Source organism: Gasterosteus aculeatus, unplaced genomic scaffold, assembly GCF_964276395.1.
Source record: "Gasterosteus aculeatus unplaced genomic scaffold, fGasAcu3.hap1.1 HAP1_SCAFFOLD_56, whole genome shotgun sequence".
NCBI lineage: Eukaryota > Metazoa > Chordata > Actinopteri > Perciformes > Gasterosteidae > Gasterosteus > Gasterosteus aculeatus.
In genome coordinates, this window is record NW_027554911.1 from 40,939 (window position 1) to 59,179 (window position 18,241).

An 18,241-nucleotide genomic window follows, 5' to 3' on the forward strand; every position below is an offset into this window, starting at 1 on the left:
GTCCGAGCAAAGAGTCATTTTTTGAGTCATTTTGTGATCTCCATACGTTAAAGTCTCACTTTGAAAGTCCAAATTCCCAAGGATTTTTATTTAAAGTGACGCATTCAGTCTTCCCAAGTTGGCTTTCTGCCAGTCATAGTAGGTTTTCGCTTGGAAACATCGGCATTCATTCTTTTTTTCTCACACTTCTTCCTTTATATACGGAAAACAAAGTAATTTTTGCCAATTTTGCAGGGGATGTAGCTCAGTGGTAGAGCGCATGCTTCGCATGTATGAGGTCCTGGGTTCAATCCCCAGCATCTCCATTAGATATTATGCTCAAATTTAAAAGGTGTTTCTGCTAAGTTGTTGGGAAATCTCATGATATGAGGAGCCATCAAATGTACTGTCCAACAAGGGAAAAAAGGCACCAACTATAATTTACCAAGTAAATACCACACCCTTACCTAATTATGTGTGTTCCAGAATTGTTCACATGGCAGTCTACATATCAGCCACTTATCCAGTATTTGATATTTCCGAAAAGTTGATTTTAATTTCAACATTGTGGGTTGTTGTGGCCGAGAGGTTAAGGCGATGGACTTGAAATCCATTGGGGTCTCCCCGCGCAGGTTCGAGTCCTGCCAGCAACGAAAATAGCTTTAGAGCGCTCTGGTCCGAGCAAAGAGTCATTTTTTGAGTCATTTTGTGATCTCCATACGTTAAAGTCCCACTTTGAAAGTCCAAATTCCCAAGGATTTTTATTCAAAGTGACGCATTCAGTCTTCCCAAGTTGGCTTTCTGCCAGTCATAGTAGGTTTTCCCTTGGAAACATCGGCATTCATTCTTCTTTTCTCACACTTCTTCCTTTATATACGGAAAACAAAGTAATTTTTGCCAATTTTGCAGGGGATGTAGCTCAGTGGTAGAGCGCATGCTTCGCATGTATGAGGTCCTGGGTTCAATCCCCAGCATCTCCATTAGATATTATGCTCAAATTTAAAAGGTGTTTCTGCTAAGTTGTTGGGAAATCTCATGATATGAGGAGCCATCAAATGTACTGTCCAACAAGGGAAAAAAAGCACCAACTATAATTTACCAAGTAAATACCACATCCTTACCTAATTATGTGTGTTCCAGAATTGTTCACATGGCAGTCTACACATCAGCCACTTAGCCAGTATCTGATATTTGCGAAAAGTCGATTTTATTTTCAACATTGTGGGTTGTTGTGGCCGAGAGGTTAAGGCGATGGACTTGAAATCCATTGGGGTCTCCCCGCGCAGGTTCGAGTCCTGCCAGCAACGAAAATAGCTTTAGAGCGCTCTGGTCCAAGCAAAGAGTCATTTTTTGAGTCATTTTTTGATCTCCATACGTTAAAGTCCAACTTTGAAAGTCCAAATTCCCTTGGATTTTTATTTAAAGTGATGCATTCAGTCTTCCCAAGTTGGCTTTCTGCCAGTCATAGTAGGTTTTCCCTTGGAAACGTCCCCATTCATTCTTCTTTTCTCACACTTTTTCCTTTATATACGGAAAATAAAGCAATTTTTGCCAATTTTGCAGGGGATGTAGCTCAGTGGTAGAGCGCATGTATGAGGTCCTGGGTTCAATCCCCGGCATCTCCATTAGATATTATGCTGAAATTTAAAAGGTGTTTCTGCTAAGTTGTTGGGAAATCTGATGATATGAGGAGCCATCAAATGTACCGTCCAACAAGGGAAAAAAAGCACCAACTATAATTTACCAAGTAAATACCACACCCTTACCTAATTATGTGTGTTCCAGAATTGTTCACATGGCAGTCTACACATCAGCCACTTAGCCAGTATCTGATATTTGCGAAAAGTCGATTTTATTTTCAACATTGTGGGTTGTTGTGGCCGAGAGGTTAAGGCGATGGACTTGAAATCCATTGGGGTCTCCCCGCGCAGGTTCGAGTCCTGCCAGCAACGAAAATAGCTTTAGAGCGCTCTGGTCCAAGCAAAGAGTCATTTTTTGAGTCATTTTTTGATCTCCATACGTTAAAGTCCAACTTTGAAAGTCCAAATTCCCTTGGATTTTTATTTAAAGTGATGCATTCAGTCTTCCCAAGTTGGCTTTCTGCCAGTCATAGTAGGTTTTCGCTTGGAAACATCGGCATTCATTCTTTTTTTCTCACACTTCTTCCTTTATATACGGAAAACAAAGTAATTTTTGCCAATTTTGCAGGGGATGTAGCTCAGTGGTAGAGCCCATGCTTCGCATGTATGAGGTCCTGGGTTCAATCCCCAGCATCTCCATTAGATATTATGCTGAAATTTAAAAGGTGTTTCTGCTAAGTTGTTGGGAAATCTGATGATATGAGGAGCCATCAAATGTACCGTCCAACAAGGGAAAAAAAGCACCAACTATAATTTACCAAGTAAATACCACACCCTTACCTAATTATGTGTGTTCCAGAATTGTTCACGTGGCAGTCTACACATCAGCCACTTAGCCAGTATCTGATATTTGCGAAAAGTCGATTTTATTTTCAACATTGTGGGTTGTTGTGGCCGAGAGGTTAAGGCGATGGACTTGAAATCCATTGGGGTCTCCCCGCGCAGGTTCGAGTCCTGCCAGCAACGAAAATAGCTTTAGAGCGCTCTGGTCCAAGCAAAGAGTCATTTTTTGAGTCATTTTTTGATCTCCATACGTTAAAGTCCAACTTTGAAAGTCCAAATTCCCTTGGATTTTTATTTAAAGTGATGCATTCAGTCTTCCCAAGTTGGCTTTCTGCCAGTCATAGTAGGTTTTCGCTTGGAAACATCGGCATTCATTCTTTTTTTCTCACACTTCTTCCTTTATATACAGAAAACAAAGTAATTTTTGCCAATTTTGCAGGGGATGTAGCTCAGTGGTAGAGCCCATGCTTCGCATGTATGAGGTCCTGGGTTCAATCCCCAGCATCTCCATTAGATATTATGCTGAAATTTAAAAGGTGTTTCTGCTAAGTTGTTGGGAAATCTGATGATATGAGGAGCCATCAAATGTACCGTCCAACAAGGGAAAAAAAGCACCAACTATAATTTACCAAGTAAATACCACACCCTTACCTAATTATGTGTGTTCCAGAATTGTTCACATGGCAGTCTACACATCAGCCACTTAGCCAGTATCTGATATTTGCGAAAAGTCGATTTTATTTTCAACATTGTGGGTTGTTGTGGCCGAGAGGTTAAGGCGATGGACTTGAAATCCATTGGGGTCTCCCCGCGCAGGTTCGAGTCCTGCCAGCAACGAATTTCACTTTAGAGCGCTCTGGTCCGAGCAAAGAGTCATTTTTTGAGTCATTTTGTGATCTCCATACGTTAAAGTCCAACTTTGAAAGTCCAAATTCCCTTGGATTTTTATTTAAAGTGATGCATTCAGTCTTCCCAAGTTGGCTTTCTGCCAGTCATAGTAGGTTTTCCCTTGGAAACGTCCCCATTCATTCTTCTTTTCTCACACTTTTTCCTTTATATACGGAAAATAAAGCAATTTTTGCCAATTTTGCAGGGGATGTAGCTCAGTGGTAGAGCGCATGCTTCGCATGTATGAGGTCCTGGGTTCAATCCCCAGCATCTCCATTAGATATTATGCTCAAAGTTAAAAGGTGTTTCTGCTAAGTTGTTGGGAAATCTCATGATATGAGGAGCCATCAAATGTACCGTCCAACAAGGGAAAAAAAGCACCAACTATAATTTACCAAGTAAATACCACACCCTTACCTAATTATGTGTGTTCCAGAATTGTTCACATGGCAGTCTACATATCAGCCACTTATCCAGTATTTGATATTTCCGAAAAGTTGATTTTAATTTCAACATTGTGGGTTGTTGTGGCCGAGAGGTTAAGGCGATGGACTTGAAATCCATTGGGGTCTCCCCGCGCAGGTTCGAGTCCTGCCAGCAACGAAAATAGCTTTAGAGCGCTCTGGTCCGAGCAAAGAGTCATTTTTTGAGTCATTTTGTGATCTCCATACGTTAAAGTCCCACTTTGAAAGTCCAAATTCCCAAGGATTTTTATTTAAAGTGACGCATTCAGTCTTCCCAAGTTGGCTTTCTGCCAGTCATAGTAGGTTTTCGCTTGGAAACATCGGCATTCATTCTTTTTTTCTCACACTTCTTCCTTTATATACGGAAAACAAAGTAATTTTTGCCAATTTTGCAGGGGATGTAGCTCAGTGGTAGAGCGCATGCTTCGCATATATGAGGTCCTGGGTTCAATCCCCAGCATCTCCATTAGATATTATGCTCAAATTTAAAAGGTGTTTCTGCTAAGTTGTTGGGAAATCTCATGATATGAGGAGCCATCAAATGTACTGTCCAACAAGGGAAAAAAAGCACCAACTATAATTTACCAAGTAAATACCACATCCTTACCTAATTATGTGTGTTCCAGAATTGTTCACATGGCAGTCTACACATCAGCCACTTAGCCAGTATCTGATATTTGCGAAAAGTCGATTTTATTTTCAACATTGTGGGTTGTTGTGGCCGAGAGGTTAAGGCGATGGACTTGAAATCCATTGGGGTCTCCCCGCGCAGGTTCGAGTCCTGCCAGCAACGAAAATAGCTTTAGAGCGCTCTGGTCCAAGCAAAGAGTCATTTTTTGAGTCATTTTTTGATCTCCATACGTTAAAGTCCAACTTTGAAAGTCCAAATTCCCTTGGATTTTTATTTAAAGTGATGCATTCAGTCTTCCCAAGTTGGCTTTCTGCCAGTCATAGTAGGTTTTCCCTTGGAAACGTCCCCATTCATTCTTCTTTTCTCACACTTTTTCCTTTATATACGGAAAATAAAGCAATTTTTGCCAATTTTGCAGGGGATGTAGCTCAGTGGTAGAGCGCATGTATGAGGTCCTGGGTTCAATCCCCGGCATCTCCATTAGATATTATGCTGAAATTTAAAAGGTGTTTCTGCTAAGTTGTTGGGAAATCTGATGATATGAGGAGCCATCAAATGTACCGTCCAACAAGGGAAAAAAAGCACCAACTATAATTTACCAAGTAAATACCACACCCTTACCTAATTATGTGTGTTCCAGAATTGTTCACATGGCAGTCTACACATCAGCCACTTAGCCAGTATCTGATATTTGCGAAAAGTCGATTTTATTTTCAACATTGTGGGTTGTTGTGGCCGAGAGGTTAAGGCGATGGACTTGAAATCCATTGGGGTCTCCCCGCGCAGGTTCGAGTCCTGCCAGCAACGAAAATAGCTTTAGAGCGCTCTGGTCCGAGCAAAGAGTCATTTTGTGATCTCCATACGTTAAAGTCCCACTTTGAAAGTCCAAATTCCCAAGGATTTTTATTTAAAGTGACGCATTCAGTCTTCCCAAGTTGGCTTTCTGCCATTCATAGTAGGTTTTCGCTTGGAAACATCGGCATTCATTCTTTTTTTCTCACACTTCTTCCTTTATATACGGAAAACAAAGTAATTTTTGCCAATTTTGCAGGGGATGTAGCTCAGTGGTAGAGCGCATGCTTCGCATGTATGAGGTCCTGGGTTCAATCCCCAGCATCTCCATTAGATATTATGCTCAAATTTAAAAGGTGTTTCTGCTAAGTTGTTGGGAAATCTCATGATATGAGGAGCCATCAAATGTACTGTCCAACAAGGGAAAAAAGGCACCAACTATAATTTACCAAGTAAATACCACACCCTTACCTAATTATGTGTGTTCCAGAATTGTTCACATGGCAGTCTACATATCAGCCACTTATCCAGTATTTGATATTTCCGAAAAGTTGATTTTAATTTCAACATTGTGGGTTGTTGTGGCCGAGAGGTTAAGGCGATGGACTTGAAATCCATTGGGGTCTCCCCGCGCAGGTTCGAGTCCTGCCAGCAACGAAAATAGCTTTAGAGCGCTCTGGTCCGAGCAAAGAGTCATTTATTGAGTCATTTTGTGATCTCCATACGTTAAAGTCCCACTTTGAAAGTCCAAATTCCCAAGGATTTTTATTCAAAGTGACGCATTCAGTCTTCCCAAGTTGGCTTTCTGCCAGTCATAGTAGGTTTTCCCTTGGAAACATCGGCATTCATTCTTCTTTTCTCACACTTCTTCCTTTATATACGGAAAACAAAGTAATTTTTGCCAATTTTGCAGGGGATGTAGCTCAGTGGTAGAGCGCATGTATGAGGTCCTGGGTTCAATCCCCGGCATCTCCATTAGATATTATGCTGAAATTTAAAAGGTGTTTCTGCTAAGTTGTTGGGAAATCTGATGATATGAGGAGCCATCAAATGTACCGTCCAACAAGGGAAAAAAAGCACCAACCATAATTTACCAAGTAAATACCACATCCTTACCTAATTATGTGTGTTCCAGAATTGTTCACATGGCAGTCTATATATCAGCCACTTAGCCAGTATCTGATATTTGTGAAAAGTCGATTTTATTTTCAACATTGTGGGTTGTTGTGGCCGAGAGGTTAAGGCGATGGACTCGAAATCCATTGGGGTCTCCCCGCGCAGGTTCGAGTCCTGCCAGCAACGAAAATCAGCTTAGAGCGCTCCGTTCCGAGCAAAGAGTAATTTTTGAGTCATTTTTTGATCTCCACACGTCAAAGTCCAACTTTGAAAGTCCAAATTCCCAAGGATTTTTATTTAAAGTGATGCATTCAGTCTTCCCAAGTTGGCTTTCTGCCAGTCATAGTAGGTTTTCCCTTGGAAACGTCCCCATTCATTCTTCTTTTCTCACACTTTTTCCTTTATATACGGAAAATAAAGCAATTTTTGCCAATTTTGCAGGGGATGTAGCTCAGTGGTAGAGCGCATGTATGAGGTCCTGGGTTCAATCCCCGGCATCTCCATTAGATATTATGCTGAAATTTAAAAGGTGTTTCTGCTAAGTTGTTGGGAAATCTCATGATATGAGGAGCCATCAAATGTACTGTCCAACAAGGGAAAAAAGGCACCAACTATAATTTACCAAGTAAATACCACACCCTTACCTAATTATGTGTGTTCCAGAATTGTTCACATGGCAGTCTACATATCAGCCACTTATCCAGTATTTGATATTTCCGAAAAGTTGATTTTAATTTCAACATTGTGGGTTGTTGTGGCCGAGAGGTTAAGGCGATGGACTTGAAATCCATTGGGGTCTCCCCGCGCAGGTTCGAGTCCTGCCAGCAACGAAAATAGCTTTAGAGCGCTCTGGTCCGAGCAAAGAGTCATTTTTTGAGTCATTTTGTGATCTCCATACGTTAAAGTCCCACTTTGAAAGTCCAAATTCCCAAGGATTTTTATTTAAAGTGACGCATTCAGTCTTCCCAAGTTGGCTTTCTGCCAGTCATAGTAGGTTTTCGCTTGGAAACATCGGCATTCATTCTTTTTTTCTCACACTTCTTCCTTTATATACGGAAAACAAAGTAATTTTTGCCAATTTTGCAGGGGATGTAGCTCAGTGGTAGAGCGAATGCTTCGCATGTATGAGGTCCTGGGTTCAATCCCCAGCATCTCCATTAGATATTATGCTCAAATTTAAAAGGTGTTTCTGCTAAGTTGTTGGGAAATCTCATGATATGAGGAGCCATCAAATGTACTGTCCAACAAGGGAAAAAAAGCACCAACTATAATTTACCAAGTAAATACCACATCCTTACCTAATTATGTGTGTTCCAGAATTGTTCACATGGCAGTCTACACATCAGCCACTTAGCCAGTATCTGATATTTGCGAAAAGTCGATTTTATTTTCAACATTGGGGGTTGTTGTGGCCGAGAGGTTAAGGCGATGGACTTGAAATCCATTGGGGTCTCCCCGCGCAGGTTCGAGTCCTGCCAGCAACGAAAATAGCTTTAGAGCGCTCTGGTCCAAGCAAAGAGTCATTTTTTGAGTCATTTTTTGATCTCCATACGTTAAAGTCCAACTTTGAAAGTCCAAATTCCCTTGGATTTTTATTTAAAGTGATGCATTCAGTCTTCCCAAGTTGGCTTTCTGCCAGTCATAGTAGGTTTTCCCTTGGAAACGTCCCCATTCATTCTTCTTTTCTCACACTTTTTCCTTTATATACGGAAAATAAAGCAATTTTTGCCAATTTTGCAGGGGATGTAGCTCAGTGGTAGAGCGCATGCTTCGCATGTATGAGGTCCTGGGTTCAATCCCCAGCATCTCCATTAGATATTATGCTCAAATTTAAAAGGTGTTTCTGCTAAGTTGTTGGGAAATCTCATGATATGAGGAGCCATCAAATGTACTGTCCAACAAGGGAAAAAAGGCACCAACTATAATTTACCAAGTAAATACCACACCCTTACCTAATTATGTGTGTTCCAGAATTGTTCACATGGCAGTCTACATATCAGCCACTTATCCAGTATTTGATATTTCCGAAAAGTTGATTTTAATTTCAACATTGTGGGTTGTTGTGGCCGAGAGGTTAAGGCGATGGACTTGAAATCCATTGGGGTCTCCCCGCGCAGGTTCGAGTCCTGCCAGCAACGAAAATAGCTTTAGAGCGCTCTGGTCCGAGCAAAGAGTCATTTTTTGAGTCATTTTGTGATCTCCATACGTTAAAGTCCCACTTTGAAAGTCCAAATTCCCAAGGATTTTTATTTAAAGTGACGCATTCAGTCTTCCCAAGTTGGCTTTCTGCCAGTCATAGTAGGTTTTCGCTTGGAAACATCGGCATTCATTCTTTTTTTCTCACACTTCTTCCTTTATATACGGAAAACAAAGTAATTTTTGCCAATTTTGCAGGGGATGTAGCTCAGTGGTAGAGCGCATGCTTCGCATGTATGAGGTCCTGGGTTCAATCCCCAGCATCTCCATTAGATATTATGCTGAAATTTAAAAGGTGTTTCTGCTAAGTTGTTGGGAAATCTCATGATATGAGGAGCCATCAAATGTACTGTCCAACAAGGGAAAAAAAGCACCAACTATAATTTACCAAGTAAATACCACATCCTTACCTAATTATGTGTGTTCCAGAATTGTTCACATGGCAGTCTACACATCAGCCACTTAGCCAGTATCTGATATTTGCGAAAAGTCGATTTTATTTTCAACATTGTGGGTTGTTGTGGCCGAGAGGTTAAGGCGATGGACTTGAAATCCATTGGGGTCTCCCCGCGCAGGTTCGAGTCCTGCCAGCAACGAAAATAGCTTTAGAGCGCTCTGGTCCAAGCAAAGAGTCATTTTTTGAGTCATTTTTTGATCTCCATACGTTAAAGTCCAACTTTGAAAGTCCAAATTCCCTTGGATTTTTATTTAAAGTGATGCATTCAGTCTTCCCAAGTTGGCTTTCTGCCAGTCATAGTAGGTTTTCCCTTGGAAACGTCCCCATTCATTCTTCTTTTCTCACACTTTTTCCTTTATATACGGAAAATAAAGCAATTTTTGCCAATTTTGCAGGGGATGTAGCTCAGTGGTAGAGCGCATGTATGAGGTCCTGGGTTCAATCCCCGGCATCTCCATTAGATATTATGCTGAAATTTAAAAGGTGTTTCTGCTAAGTTGTTGGGAAATCTGATGATATGAGGAGCCATCAAATGTACCGTCCAACAAGGGAAAAAAAGCACCAACTATAATTTACCAAGTAAATACCACACCCTTACCTAATTATGTGTGTTCCAGAATTGTTCACATGGCAGTCTACACATCAGCCACTTAGCCAGTATCTGATATTTGCGAAAAGTCGATTTTATTTTCAACATTGTGGGTTGTTGTGGCCGAGAGGTTAAGGCGATGGACTTGAAATCCATTGGGGTCTCCCCGCGCAGGTTCGAGTCCTGCCAGCAACGAAAATAGCTTTAGAGCGCTCTGGTCCGAGCAAAGAGTCATTTTGTGATCTCCATACGTTAAAGTCCCACTTTGAAAGTCCAAATTCCCAAGGATTTTTATTTAAAGTGACGCATTCAGTCTTCCCAAGTTGGCTTTCTGCCATTCATAGTAGGTTTTCGCTTGGAAACATCGGCATTCATTCTTTTTTTCTCACACTTCTTCCTTTATATACGGAAAACAAAGTAATTTTTGCCAATTTTGCAGGGGATGTAGCTCAGTGGTAGAGCGCATGCTTCGCATGTATGAGGTCCTGGGTTCAATCCCCAGCATCTCCATTAGATATTATGCTCAAATTTAAAAGGTGTTTCTGCTAAGTTGTTGGGAAATCTCATGATATGAGGAGCCATCAAATGTACTGTCCAACAAGGGAAAAAAGGCACCAACTATAATTTACCAAGTAAATACCACACCCTTACCTAATTATGTGTGTTCCAGAATTGTTCACATGGCAGTCTACATATCAGCCACTTATCCAGTATTTGATATTTCCGAAAAGTTTATTTTAATTTCAACATTGTGGGTTGTTGTGGCCGAGAGGTTAAGGCGATGGACTTGAAATCCATTGGGGTCTCCCCGCGCAGGTTCGAGTCCTGCCAGCAACGAAAATAGCTTTAGAGCGCTCTGGTCCGAGCAAAGAGTCATTTTTTGAGTCATTTTGTGATCTCCATACGTTAAAGTCCCACTTTGAAAGTCCAAATTCCCAAGGATTTTTATTTAAAGTGACGCATTCAGTCTTCCCAAGTTGGCTTTCTGCCAGTCATAGTAGGTTTTCGCTTGGAAACATCGGCATTCATTCTTTTTTTCTCACACTTCTTCCTTTATATACGGAAAACAAAGTAATTTTTGCCAATTTTGCAGGGGATGTAGCTCAGTGGTAGAGCGCATGCTTCGCATGTATGAGGTCCTGGGTTCAATCCCCAGCATCTCCATTAGATATTATGCTGAAATTTAAAAGGTGTTTCTGCTAAGTTGTTGGGAAATCTCATGATATGAGGAGCCATCAAATGTACTGTCCAACAAGGGAAAAAAAGCACCAACTATAATTTACCAAGTAAATACCACATCCTTACCTAATTATGTGTGTTCCAGAATTGTTCACATGGCAGTCTACACATCAGCCACTTAGCCAGTATCTGATATTTGCGAAAAGTCGATTTTATTTTCAACATTGTGGGTTGTTGTGGCCGAGAGGTTAAGGCGATGGACTTGAAATCCATTGGGGTCTCCCCGCGCAGGTTCGAGTCCTGCCAGCAACGAAAATAGCTTTAGAGCGCTCTGGTCCAAGCAAAGAGTCATTTTTTGAGTCATTTTTTGATCTCCATACGTTAAAGTCCAACTTTGAAAGTCCAAATTCCCTTGGATTTTTATTTAAAGTGATGCATTCAGTCTTCCCAAGTTGGCTTTCTGCCAGTCATAGTAGGTTTTCCCTTGGAAACGTCCCCATTCATTCTTCTTTTCTCACACTTTTTCCTTTATATACGGAAAATAAAGCAATTTTTGCCAATTTTGCAGGGGATGTAGCTCAGTGGTAGAGCGCATGTATGAGGTCCTGGGTTCAATCCCCGGCATCTCCATTAGATATTATGCTGAAATTTAAAAGGTGTTTCTGCTAAGTTGTTGGGAAATCTGATGATATGAGGAGCCATCAAATGTACCGTCCAACAAGGGAAAAAAAGCACCAACTATAATTTACCAAGTAAATACCACACCCTTACCTAATTATGTGTGTTCCAGAATTGTTCACATGGCAGTCTACACATCAGCCACTTAGCCAGTATCTGATATTTGCGAAAAGTCGATTTTATTTTCAACATTGTGGGTTGTTGTGGCCGAGAGGTTAAGGCGATGGACTTGAAATCCATTGGGGTCTCCCCGCGCAGGTTCGAGTCCTGCCAGCAACGAAAATAGCTTTAGAGCGCTCTGGTCCGAGCAAAGAGTCATTTTGTGATCTCCATACGTTAAAGTCCCACTTTGAAAGTCCAAATTCCCAAGGATTTTTATTTAAAGTGACGCATTCAGTCTTCCCAAGTTGGCTTTCTGCCATTCATAGTAGGTTTTCGCTTGGAAACATCGGCATTCATTCTTTTTTTCTCACACTTCTTCCTTTATATACGGAAAACAAAGTAATTTTTGCCAATTTTGCAGGGGATGTAGCTCAGTGGTAGAGCGCATGCTTCGCATGTATGAGGTCCTGGGTTCAATCCCCAGCATCTCCATTAGATATTATGCTCAAATTTAAAAGGTGTTTCTGCTAAGTTGTTGGGAAATCTCATGATATGAGGAGCCATCAAATGTACTGTCCAACAAGGGAAAAAAGGCACCAACTATAATTTACCAAGTAAATACCACACCCTTACCTAATTATGTGTGTTCCAGAATTGTTCACATGGCAGTCTACATATCAGCCACTTATCCAGTATTTGATATTTCCGAAAAGTTGATTTTAATTTCAACATTGTGGGTTGTTGTGGCCGAGAGGTTAAGGCGATGGACTTGAAATCCATTGGGGTCTCCCCGCGCAGGTTCGAGTCCTGCCAGCAACGAAAATAGCTTTAGAGCGCTCTGGTCCGAGCAAAGAGTCATTTATTGAGTCATTTTGTGATCTCCATACGTTAAAGTCCCACTTTGAAAGTCCAAATTCCCAAGGATTTTTATTCAAAGTGACGCATTCAGTCTTCCCAAGTTGGCTTTCTGCCAGTCATAGTAGGTTTTCCCTTGGAAACATCGGCATTCATTCTTCTTTTCTCACACTTCTTCCTTTATATACGGAAAACAAAGTAATTTTTGCCAATTTTGCAGGGGATGTAGCTCAGTGGTAGAGCGCATGTATGAGGTCCTGGGTTCAATCCCCGGCATCTCCATTAGATATTATGCTGAAATTTAAAAGGTGTTTCTGCTAAGTTGTTGGGAAATCTGATGATATGAGGAGCCATCAAATGTACCGTCCAACAAGGGAAAAAAAGCACCAACCATAATTTACCAAGTAAATACCACATCCTTACCTAATTATGTGTGTTCCAGAATTGTTCACATGGCAGTCTATATATCAGCCACTTAGCCAGTATCTGATATTTGTGAAAAGTCGATTTTATTTTCAACATTGTGGGTTGTTGTGGCCGAGAGGTTAAGGCGATGGACTCGAAATCCATTGGGGTCTCCCCGCGCAGGTTCGAGTCCTGCCAGCAACGAAAATCAGCTTAGAGCGCTCCGTTCCGAGCAAAGAGTAATTTTTGAGTCATTTTTTGATCTCCACACGTCAAAGTCCAACTTTGAAAGTCCAAATTCCCAAGGATTTTTATTTAAAGTGATGCATTCAGTCTTCCCAAGTTGGCTTTCTGCCAGTCATAGTAGGTTTTCGCTTGGAAACATCGGCATTCATTCTTTTTTTCTCACACTTCTTCCTTTATATACGGAAAACAAAGTAATTTTTGCCAATTTTGCAGGGGATGTAGCTCAGTGGTAGAGCGCATGCTTTGCATGTATGAGGTCCTGGGTTCAATCCCCAGCATCTCCATTAGATATTATGCTCAAAGTTAAAAGGTGTTTCTGCTAAGTTGTTGGGAAATCTCATGATATGAGGAGCCATCAAATGTACCGTCCAACAAGGGAAAAAAAGCACCAACTATAATTTACCAAGTAAATACCACACCCTTACCTAATTATGTGTGTTCCAGAATTGTTCACATGGCAGTCTACATATCAGCCACCTATCCAGTATTTGATATTTCCGAAAAGTTGATTTTATTTTCAACATTGTGGGTTGTTGTGGCCGAGAGGTTAAGGCGATGGACTTGAAATCCATTGGGGTCTCCCCGCGCAGGTTCGAGTCCTGCCAGCAACGAAAATAGCTTTAGAGCGCTCTGGTCCGAGCAAAGAGTCATTTTTTGAGTCATTTTGTGATCTCCATACGTTAAAGTCCCACTTTGAAAGTCCAAATTCCCAAGGATTTTTATTTAAAGTGACGCATTCAGTCTTCCCAAGTTGGCTTTCTGCCAGTCATAGTAGGTTTTCGCTTGGAAACATCGGCATTCATTCTTTTTTTCTCACACTTCTTCCTTTATATACGGAAAACAAAGTAATTTTTGCCAATTTTGCAGGGGATGTAGCTCAGTGGTAGAGCGCATGCTTCGCATGTATGAGGTCCTGGGTTCAATCCCCAGCATCTCCATTAGATATTATGCTCAAATTTAAAAGGTGTTTCTGCTAAGTTGTTGGGAAATCTCATGATATGAGGAGCCATCAAATGTACTGTCCAACAAGGGAAAAAAGGCACCAACTATAATCTACCAAGTAAATACCACACCCTTACCTAATTATGTGTGTTCCAGAATTGTTCACATGGCAGTCTACATATCAGCCACTTATCCAGTATTTGATATTTCCGAAAAGTTGATTTTAATTTCAACATTGTGGGTTGTTGTGGCCGAGAGGTTAAGGCGATGGACTTGAAATCCATTGGGGTCTCCCCGCGCAGGTTCGAGTCCTGCCAGCAACGAAAATAGCTTTAGAGCGCTCTGGTCCGAGCAAAGAGTCATTTTTTGAGTCATTTTGTGATCTCCATACGTTAAAGTCCCACTTTGAAAGTCCAAATTCCCAAGGATTTTTATTTAAAGTGACGCATTCAGTCTTCCCAAGTTGGCTTTCTGCCAGTCATAGTAGGTTTTCGCTTGGAAACATCGGCATTCATTCTTTTTTTCTCACACTTCTTCCTTTATATACGGAAAACAAAGTAATTTTTGCCAATTTTGCAGGGGATGTAGCTCAGTGGTAGAGCGCATGCTTCGCATGTATGAGGTCCTGGGTTCAATCCCCAGCATCTCCATTAGATATTATGCTCAAATTTAAAAGGTGTTTCTGCTAAGTTGTTGGGAAATCTCATGATATGAGGAGCCATCAAATGTACTGTCCAACAAGGGAAAAAAAGCACCAACTATAATTTACCAAGTAAATACCACATCCTTACCTAATTATGTGTGTTCCAGAATTGTTCACATGGCAGTCTACACATCAGCCACTTAGCCAGTATCTGATATTTGCGAAAAGTCGATTTTATTTTCAACATTGTGGGTTGTTGTGGCCGAGAGGTTAAGGCGATGGACTTGAAATCCATTGGGGTCTCCCCGCGCAGGTTCGAGTCCTGCCAGCAACGAAAATAGCTTTAGAGCGCTCTGGTCCAAGCAAAGAGTCATTTTTTGAGTCATTTTTTGATCTCCATACGTTAAAGTCCAACTTTGAAAGTCCAAATTCCCTTGGATTTTTATTTAAAGTGATGCATTCAGTCTTCCCAAGTTGGCTTTCTGCCAGTCATAGTAGGTTTTCCCTTGGAAACGTCCCCATTCATTCTTCTTTTCTCACACTTTTTCCTTTATATACGGAAAATAAAGCAATTTTTGCCAATTTTGCAGGGGATGTAGCTCAGTGGTAGAGCGCATGCTTCGCATGTATGAGGTCCTGGGTTCAATCCCCAGCATCTCCATTAGATATTATGCTCAAATTTAAAAGGTGTTTCTGCTAAGTTGTTGGGAAATCTCATGATATGAGGAGCCATCAAATGTACTGTCCAACAAGGGAAAAAAGGCACCAACTATAATTTACCAAGTAAATACCACACCCTTACCTAATTATGTGTGTTCCAGAATTGTTCACATGGCAGTCTACATATCAGCCACTTATCCAGTATTTGATATTTCCGAAAAGTTGATTTTAATTTCAACATTGTGGGTTGTTGTGGCCGAGAGGTTAAGGCGATGGACTTGAAATCCATTGGGGTCTCCCCGCGCAGGTTCGAGTCCTGCCAGCAACGAAAATAGCTTTAGAGCGCTCTGGTCCAAGCAAAGAGTCATTTTTTGAGTCATTTTTTGATCTCCATACGTTAAAGTCCAACTTTGAAAGTCCAAATTCCCTTGGATTTTTATTTAAAGTGATGCATTCAGTCTTCCCAAGTTGGCTTTCTGCCAGTCATAGTAGGTTTTCCCTTGGAAACGTCCCCATTCATTCTTCTTTTCTCACACTTTTTCCTTTATATACGGAAAATAAAGCAATTTTTGCCAATTTTGCAGGGGATGTAGCTCAGTGGTAGAGCGCATGTATGAGGTCCTGGGTTCAATCCCCGGCATCTCCATTAGATATTATGCTGAAATTTAAAAGGTGTTTCTGCTAAGTTGTTGGGAAATCTCATGATATGAGGAGCCATCAAATGTACTATCCAACAAGGGAAAAAAGGCACCAACTATAATTTACCAAGTAAATACCACACCCTTACCTAATTATGTGTGTTCCAGAATTGTTCACATGGCAGTCTACATATCAGCCACTTATCCAGTATTTGATATTTCCGAAAAGTTGATTTTAATTTCAACATTGTGGGTTGTTGTGGCCGAGAGGTTAAGGCGATGGACTTGAAATCCATTGGGGTCTCCCCGCGCAGGTTCGAGTCCTGCCAGCAACGAAAATAGCTTTAGAGCGCTCTGGTCCGAGCAAAGAGTCATTTTTTGAGTCATTTTGTGATCTCCATACGTTAAAGTCCCACTTTGAAAGTCCAAATTCCCAAGGATTTTTATTTAAAGTGACGCATTCAGTCTTCCCAAGTTGGCTTTCTGCCAGTCATAGTAGGTTTTCGCTTGGAAACATCGGCATTCATTCTTTTTTTCTCACACTTCTTCCTTTATATACGGAAAACAAAGTAATTTTTGCCAATTTTGCAGGGGATGTAGCTCAGTGGTAGAGCGCATGCTTCGCATGTATGAGGTCCTGGGTTCAATCCCCAGCATCTCCATTAGATCCTATGCTCAAATTTAAAAGGTGTTTCTGCTAAGTTGTTGGGAAATCTCATGATATGAGGAGCCATCAAATGTACTGTCCAACAAGGGAAAAAAAGCACCAACTATAATTTACCAAGTAAATACCACATCCTTACCTAATTATGTGTGTTCCAGAATTGTTCACATGGCAGTCTACACATCAGCCACTTAGCCAGTATCTGATATTTGCGAAAAGTCGATTTTATTTTCAACATTGTGGGTTGTTGTGGCCGAGAGGTTAAGGCGATGGACTTGAAATCCATTGGGGTCTCCCCGCGCAGGTTCGAGTCCTGCCAGCAACGAAAATAGCTTTAGAGCGCTCTGGTCCAAGCAAAGAGTCATTTTTTGAGTCATTTTTTGATCTCCATACGTTAAAGTCCAACTTTGAAAGTCCAAATTCCCTTGGATTTTTATTTAAAGTGATGCATTCAGTCTTCCCAAGTTGGCTTTCTGCCAGTCATAGTAGGTTTTCCCTTGGAAACGTCCCCATTCATTCTTCTTTTCTCACACTTTTTCCTTTATATACGGAAAATAAAGCAATTTTTGCCAATTTTGCAGGGGATGTAGCTCAGTGGTAGAGCGCATGCTTCGCATGTATGAGGTCCTGGGTTCAATCCCCAGCATCTCCATTAGATATTATGCTCAAATTTAAAAGGTGTTTCTGCTAAGTTGTTGGGAAATCTCATGATATGAGGAGCCATCAAATGTACTGTCCAACAAGGGAAAAAAGGCACCAACTATAATTTACCAAGTAAATACCACACCCTTACCTAATTATGTGTGTTCCAGAATTGTTCACATGGCAGTCTACATATCAGCCACTTATCCAGTATTTGATATTTCCGAAAAGTTGATTTTAATTTCAACATTGTGGGTTGTTGTGGCCGAGAGGTTAAGGCGATGGACTTGAAATCCATTGGGGTCTCCCCGCGCAGGTTCGAGTCCTGCCAGCAACGAAAATAGCTTTAGAGCGCTCTGGTCCGAGCAAAGAGTCATTTTTTGAGTCATTTTGTGATCTCCATACGTTAAAGTCCCACTTTGAAAGTCCAAATTCCCAAGGATTTTTATTTAAAGTGACGCATTCAGTCTTCCCAAGTTGGCTTTCTGCCAGTCATAGTAGGTTTTCGCTTGGAAACATCGGCATTCATTCTTTTTTTCTCACACTTCTTCCTTTATATACGGAAAACAAAGTAATTTTTGCCAATTTTGCAGGGGATGTAGCTCAGTGGTAGAGCGCATGCTTCGCATGTATGAGGTCCTGGGTTCAATCCCCAGCATCTCCATTAGATCCTATGCTCAAATTTAAAAGGTGTTTCTGCTAAGTTGTTGGGAAATCTCATGATATGAGGAGCCATCAAATGTACTGTCCAACAAGGGAAAAAAAGCACCAACTATAATTTACCAAGTAAATACCACATCCTTACCTAATTATGTGTGTTCCAGAATTGTTCACATGGCAGTCTACACATCAGCCACTTAGCCAGTATCTGATATTTGCGAAAAGTCGATTTTATTTTCAACATTGTGGGTTGTTGTGGCCGAGAGGTTAAGGCGATGGACTTGAAATCCATTGGGGTCTCCCCGCGCAGGTTCGAGTCCTGCCAGCAACGAAAATAGCTTTAGAGCGCTCTGGTCCAAGCAAAGAGTCATTTTTTGAGTCATTTTTTGATC

The 18,241-nt window shown here is 41.1% G+C and overlaps 48 non-coding genes across 48 annotated transcripts; all 48 read left to right on the forward strand.

The window, feature by feature from the left end:
- Positions 1–233: 233 nt before the first annotated feature.
- trnaa-cgc (transfer RNA alanine (anticodon CGC)) lies at positions 234–305 on the forward strand. The gene has a single exon. It is a non-coding gene; the product is annotated as a tRNA-Ala (tRNA).
- A 245-nt stretch (positions 306–550) lies between these two features.
- trnas-uga (transfer RNA serine (anticodon UGA)) lies at positions 551–632 on the forward strand. The gene has a single exon. It is a non-coding gene; the product is annotated as a tRNA-Ser (tRNA).
- A 255-nt stretch (positions 633–887) lies between these two features.
- Positions 888–959, forward strand: trnaa-cgc (transfer RNA alanine (anticodon CGC)). The gene has a single exon. It is a non-coding gene; the product is annotated as a tRNA-Ala (tRNA).
- A 245-nt stretch (positions 960–1,204) lies between these two features.
- On the forward strand, positions 1,205–1,286 carry trnas-uga (transfer RNA serine (anticodon UGA)). Its single transcript has one exon. It is a non-coding gene; the product is annotated as a tRNA-Ser (tRNA).
- A 563-nt stretch (positions 1,287–1,849) lies between these two features.
- trnas-uga (transfer RNA serine (anticodon UGA)) lies at positions 1,850–1,931 on the forward strand. The gene has a single exon. It is a non-coding gene; the product is annotated as a tRNA-Ser (tRNA).
- Positions 1,932–2,186: 255 nt separating this feature from the next.
- Positions 2,187–2,258, forward strand: trnaa-cgc (transfer RNA alanine (anticodon CGC)). Its single transcript has one exon. It is a non-coding gene; the product is annotated as a tRNA-Ala (tRNA).
- A 245-nt stretch (positions 2,259–2,503) lies between these two features.
- trnas-uga (transfer RNA serine (anticodon UGA)) lies at positions 2,504–2,585 on the forward strand. Its single transcript has one exon. It is a non-coding gene; the product is annotated as a tRNA-Ser (tRNA).
- Positions 2,586–2,840: 255 nt separating this feature from the next.
- trnaa-cgc (transfer RNA alanine (anticodon CGC)) lies at positions 2,841–2,912 on the forward strand. The gene has a single exon. It is a non-coding gene; the product is annotated as a tRNA-Ala (tRNA).
- A 245-nt stretch (positions 2,913–3,157) lies between these two features.
- trnas-uga (transfer RNA serine (anticodon UGA)) lies at positions 3,158–3,239 on the forward strand. The gene has a single exon. It is a non-coding gene; the product is annotated as a tRNA-Ser (tRNA).
- Positions 3,240–3,494: 255 nt separating this feature from the next.
- Positions 3,495–3,566, forward strand: trnaa-cgc (transfer RNA alanine (anticodon CGC)). Its single transcript has one exon. It is a non-coding gene; the product is annotated as a tRNA-Ala (tRNA).
- A 245-nt stretch (positions 3,567–3,811) lies between these two features.
- trnas-uga (transfer RNA serine (anticodon UGA)) lies at positions 3,812–3,893 on the forward strand. Its single transcript has one exon. It is a non-coding gene; the product is annotated as a tRNA-Ser (tRNA).
- A 255-nt stretch (positions 3,894–4,148) lies between these two features.
- Positions 4,149–4,220, forward strand: trnaa-cgc (transfer RNA alanine (anticodon CGC)). The gene has a single exon. It is a non-coding gene; the product is annotated as a tRNA-Ala (tRNA).
- Positions 4,221–4,465: 245 nt separating this feature from the next.
- On the forward strand, positions 4,466–4,547 carry trnas-uga (transfer RNA serine (anticodon UGA)). Its single transcript has one exon. It is a non-coding gene; the product is annotated as a tRNA-Ser (tRNA).
- Positions 4,548–5,110: 563 nt separating this feature from the next.
- Positions 5,111–5,192, forward strand: trnas-uga (transfer RNA serine (anticodon UGA)). Its single transcript has one exon. It is a non-coding gene; the product is annotated as a tRNA-Ser (tRNA).
- Positions 5,193–5,435: 243 nt separating this feature from the next.
- On the forward strand, positions 5,436–5,507 carry trnaa-cgc (transfer RNA alanine (anticodon CGC)). Its single transcript has one exon. It is a non-coding gene; the product is annotated as a tRNA-Ala (tRNA).
- Positions 5,508–5,752: 245 nt separating this feature from the next.
- On the forward strand, positions 5,753–5,834 carry trnas-uga (transfer RNA serine (anticodon UGA)). The gene has a single exon. It is a non-coding gene; the product is annotated as a tRNA-Ser (tRNA).
- A 563-nt stretch (positions 5,835–6,397) lies between these two features.
- trnas-cga (transfer RNA serine (anticodon CGA)) lies at positions 6,398–6,479 on the forward strand. Its single transcript has one exon. It is a non-coding gene; the product is annotated as a tRNA-Ser (tRNA).
- Positions 6,480–7,041: 562 nt separating this feature from the next.
- Positions 7,042–7,123, forward strand: trnas-uga (transfer RNA serine (anticodon UGA)). Its single transcript has one exon. It is a non-coding gene; the product is annotated as a tRNA-Ser (tRNA).
- Positions 7,124–7,378: 255 nt separating this feature from the next.
- Positions 7,379–7,450, forward strand: trnaa-cgc (transfer RNA alanine (anticodon CGC)). The gene has a single exon. It is a non-coding gene; the product is annotated as a tRNA-Ala (tRNA).
- Positions 7,451–7,695: 245 nt separating this feature from the next.
- Positions 7,696–7,777, forward strand: trnas-uga (transfer RNA serine (anticodon UGA)). Its single transcript has one exon. It is a non-coding gene; the product is annotated as a tRNA-Ser (tRNA).
- Positions 7,778–8,032: 255 nt separating this feature from the next.
- Positions 8,033–8,104, forward strand: trnaa-cgc (transfer RNA alanine (anticodon CGC)). Its single transcript has one exon. It is a non-coding gene; the product is annotated as a tRNA-Ala (tRNA).
- Positions 8,105–8,349: 245 nt separating this feature from the next.
- Positions 8,350–8,431, forward strand: trnas-uga (transfer RNA serine (anticodon UGA)). The gene has a single exon. It is a non-coding gene; the product is annotated as a tRNA-Ser (tRNA).
- Positions 8,432–8,686: 255 nt separating this feature from the next.
- On the forward strand, positions 8,687–8,758 carry trnaa-cgc (transfer RNA alanine (anticodon CGC)). Its single transcript has one exon. It is a non-coding gene; the product is annotated as a tRNA-Ala (tRNA).
- Positions 8,759–9,003: 245 nt separating this feature from the next.
- trnas-uga (transfer RNA serine (anticodon UGA)) lies at positions 9,004–9,085 on the forward strand. The gene has a single exon. It is a non-coding gene; the product is annotated as a tRNA-Ser (tRNA).
- A 563-nt stretch (positions 9,086–9,648) lies between these two features.
- Positions 9,649–9,730, forward strand: trnas-uga (transfer RNA serine (anticodon UGA)). The gene has a single exon. It is a non-coding gene; the product is annotated as a tRNA-Ser (tRNA).
- A 243-nt stretch (positions 9,731–9,973) lies between these two features.
- Positions 9,974–10,045, forward strand: trnaa-cgc (transfer RNA alanine (anticodon CGC)). Its single transcript has one exon. It is a non-coding gene; the product is annotated as a tRNA-Ala (tRNA).
- A 245-nt stretch (positions 10,046–10,290) lies between these two features.
- Positions 10,291–10,372, forward strand: trnas-uga (transfer RNA serine (anticodon UGA)). Its single transcript has one exon. It is a non-coding gene; the product is annotated as a tRNA-Ser (tRNA).
- Positions 10,373–10,627: 255 nt separating this feature from the next.
- trnaa-cgc (transfer RNA alanine (anticodon CGC)) lies at positions 10,628–10,699 on the forward strand. The gene has a single exon. It is a non-coding gene; the product is annotated as a tRNA-Ala (tRNA).
- A 245-nt stretch (positions 10,700–10,944) lies between these two features.
- Positions 10,945–11,026, forward strand: trnas-uga (transfer RNA serine (anticodon UGA)). The gene has a single exon. It is a non-coding gene; the product is annotated as a tRNA-Ser (tRNA).
- Positions 11,027–11,589: 563 nt separating this feature from the next.
- trnas-uga (transfer RNA serine (anticodon UGA)) lies at positions 11,590–11,671 on the forward strand. Its single transcript has one exon. It is a non-coding gene; the product is annotated as a tRNA-Ser (tRNA).
- A 243-nt stretch (positions 11,672–11,914) lies between these two features.
- trnaa-cgc (transfer RNA alanine (anticodon CGC)) lies at positions 11,915–11,986 on the forward strand. The gene has a single exon. It is a non-coding gene; the product is annotated as a tRNA-Ala (tRNA).
- A 245-nt stretch (positions 11,987–12,231) lies between these two features.
- Positions 12,232–12,313, forward strand: trnas-uga (transfer RNA serine (anticodon UGA)). Its single transcript has one exon. It is a non-coding gene; the product is annotated as a tRNA-Ser (tRNA).
- Positions 12,314–12,876: 563 nt separating this feature from the next.
- Positions 12,877–12,958, forward strand: trnas-cga (transfer RNA serine (anticodon CGA)). The gene has a single exon. It is a non-coding gene; the product is annotated as a tRNA-Ser (tRNA).
- A 254-nt stretch (positions 12,959–13,212) lies between these two features.
- trnaa-ugc (transfer RNA alanine (anticodon UGC)) lies at positions 13,213–13,284 on the forward strand. Its single transcript has one exon. It is a non-coding gene; the product is annotated as a tRNA-Ala (tRNA).
- A 245-nt stretch (positions 13,285–13,529) lies between these two features.
- trnas-uga (transfer RNA serine (anticodon UGA)) lies at positions 13,530–13,611 on the forward strand. The gene has a single exon. It is a non-coding gene; the product is annotated as a tRNA-Ser (tRNA).
- Positions 13,612–13,866: 255 nt separating this feature from the next.
- trnaa-cgc (transfer RNA alanine (anticodon CGC)) lies at positions 13,867–13,938 on the forward strand. The gene has a single exon. It is a non-coding gene; the product is annotated as a tRNA-Ala (tRNA).
- A 245-nt stretch (positions 13,939–14,183) lies between these two features.
- On the forward strand, positions 14,184–14,265 carry trnas-uga (transfer RNA serine (anticodon UGA)). The gene has a single exon. It is a non-coding gene; the product is annotated as a tRNA-Ser (tRNA).
- A 255-nt stretch (positions 14,266–14,520) lies between these two features.
- trnaa-cgc (transfer RNA alanine (anticodon CGC)) lies at positions 14,521–14,592 on the forward strand. Its single transcript has one exon. It is a non-coding gene; the product is annotated as a tRNA-Ala (tRNA).
- Positions 14,593–14,837: 245 nt separating this feature from the next.
- Positions 14,838–14,919, forward strand: trnas-uga (transfer RNA serine (anticodon UGA)). Its single transcript has one exon. It is a non-coding gene; the product is annotated as a tRNA-Ser (tRNA).
- Positions 14,920–15,174: 255 nt separating this feature from the next.
- Positions 15,175–15,246, forward strand: trnaa-cgc (transfer RNA alanine (anticodon CGC)). Its single transcript has one exon. It is a non-coding gene; the product is annotated as a tRNA-Ala (tRNA).
- Positions 15,247–15,491: 245 nt separating this feature from the next.
- On the forward strand, positions 15,492–15,573 carry trnas-uga (transfer RNA serine (anticodon UGA)). Its single transcript has one exon. It is a non-coding gene; the product is annotated as a tRNA-Ser (tRNA).
- Positions 15,574–16,136: 563 nt separating this feature from the next.
- trnas-uga (transfer RNA serine (anticodon UGA)) lies at positions 16,137–16,218 on the forward strand. The gene has a single exon. It is a non-coding gene; the product is annotated as a tRNA-Ser (tRNA).
- A 255-nt stretch (positions 16,219–16,473) lies between these two features.
- trnaa-cgc (transfer RNA alanine (anticodon CGC)) lies at positions 16,474–16,545 on the forward strand. Its single transcript has one exon. It is a non-coding gene; the product is annotated as a tRNA-Ala (tRNA).
- A 245-nt stretch (positions 16,546–16,790) lies between these two features.
- Positions 16,791–16,872, forward strand: trnas-uga (transfer RNA serine (anticodon UGA)). Its single transcript has one exon. It is a non-coding gene; the product is annotated as a tRNA-Ser (tRNA).
- Positions 16,873–17,127: 255 nt separating this feature from the next.
- Positions 17,128–17,199, forward strand: trnaa-cgc (transfer RNA alanine (anticodon CGC)). The gene has a single exon. It is a non-coding gene; the product is annotated as a tRNA-Ala (tRNA).
- Positions 17,200–17,444: 245 nt separating this feature from the next.
- Positions 17,445–17,526, forward strand: trnas-uga (transfer RNA serine (anticodon UGA)). The gene has a single exon. It is a non-coding gene; the product is annotated as a tRNA-Ser (tRNA).
- Positions 17,527–17,781: 255 nt separating this feature from the next.
- Positions 17,782–17,853, forward strand: trnaa-cgc (transfer RNA alanine (anticodon CGC)). Its single transcript has one exon. It is a non-coding gene; the product is annotated as a tRNA-Ala (tRNA).
- A 245-nt stretch (positions 17,854–18,098) lies between these two features.
- trnas-uga (transfer RNA serine (anticodon UGA)) lies at positions 18,099–18,180 on the forward strand. The gene has a single exon. It is a non-coding gene; the product is annotated as a tRNA-Ser (tRNA).
- Positions 18,181–18,241: the final 61 nt, after the last annotated feature.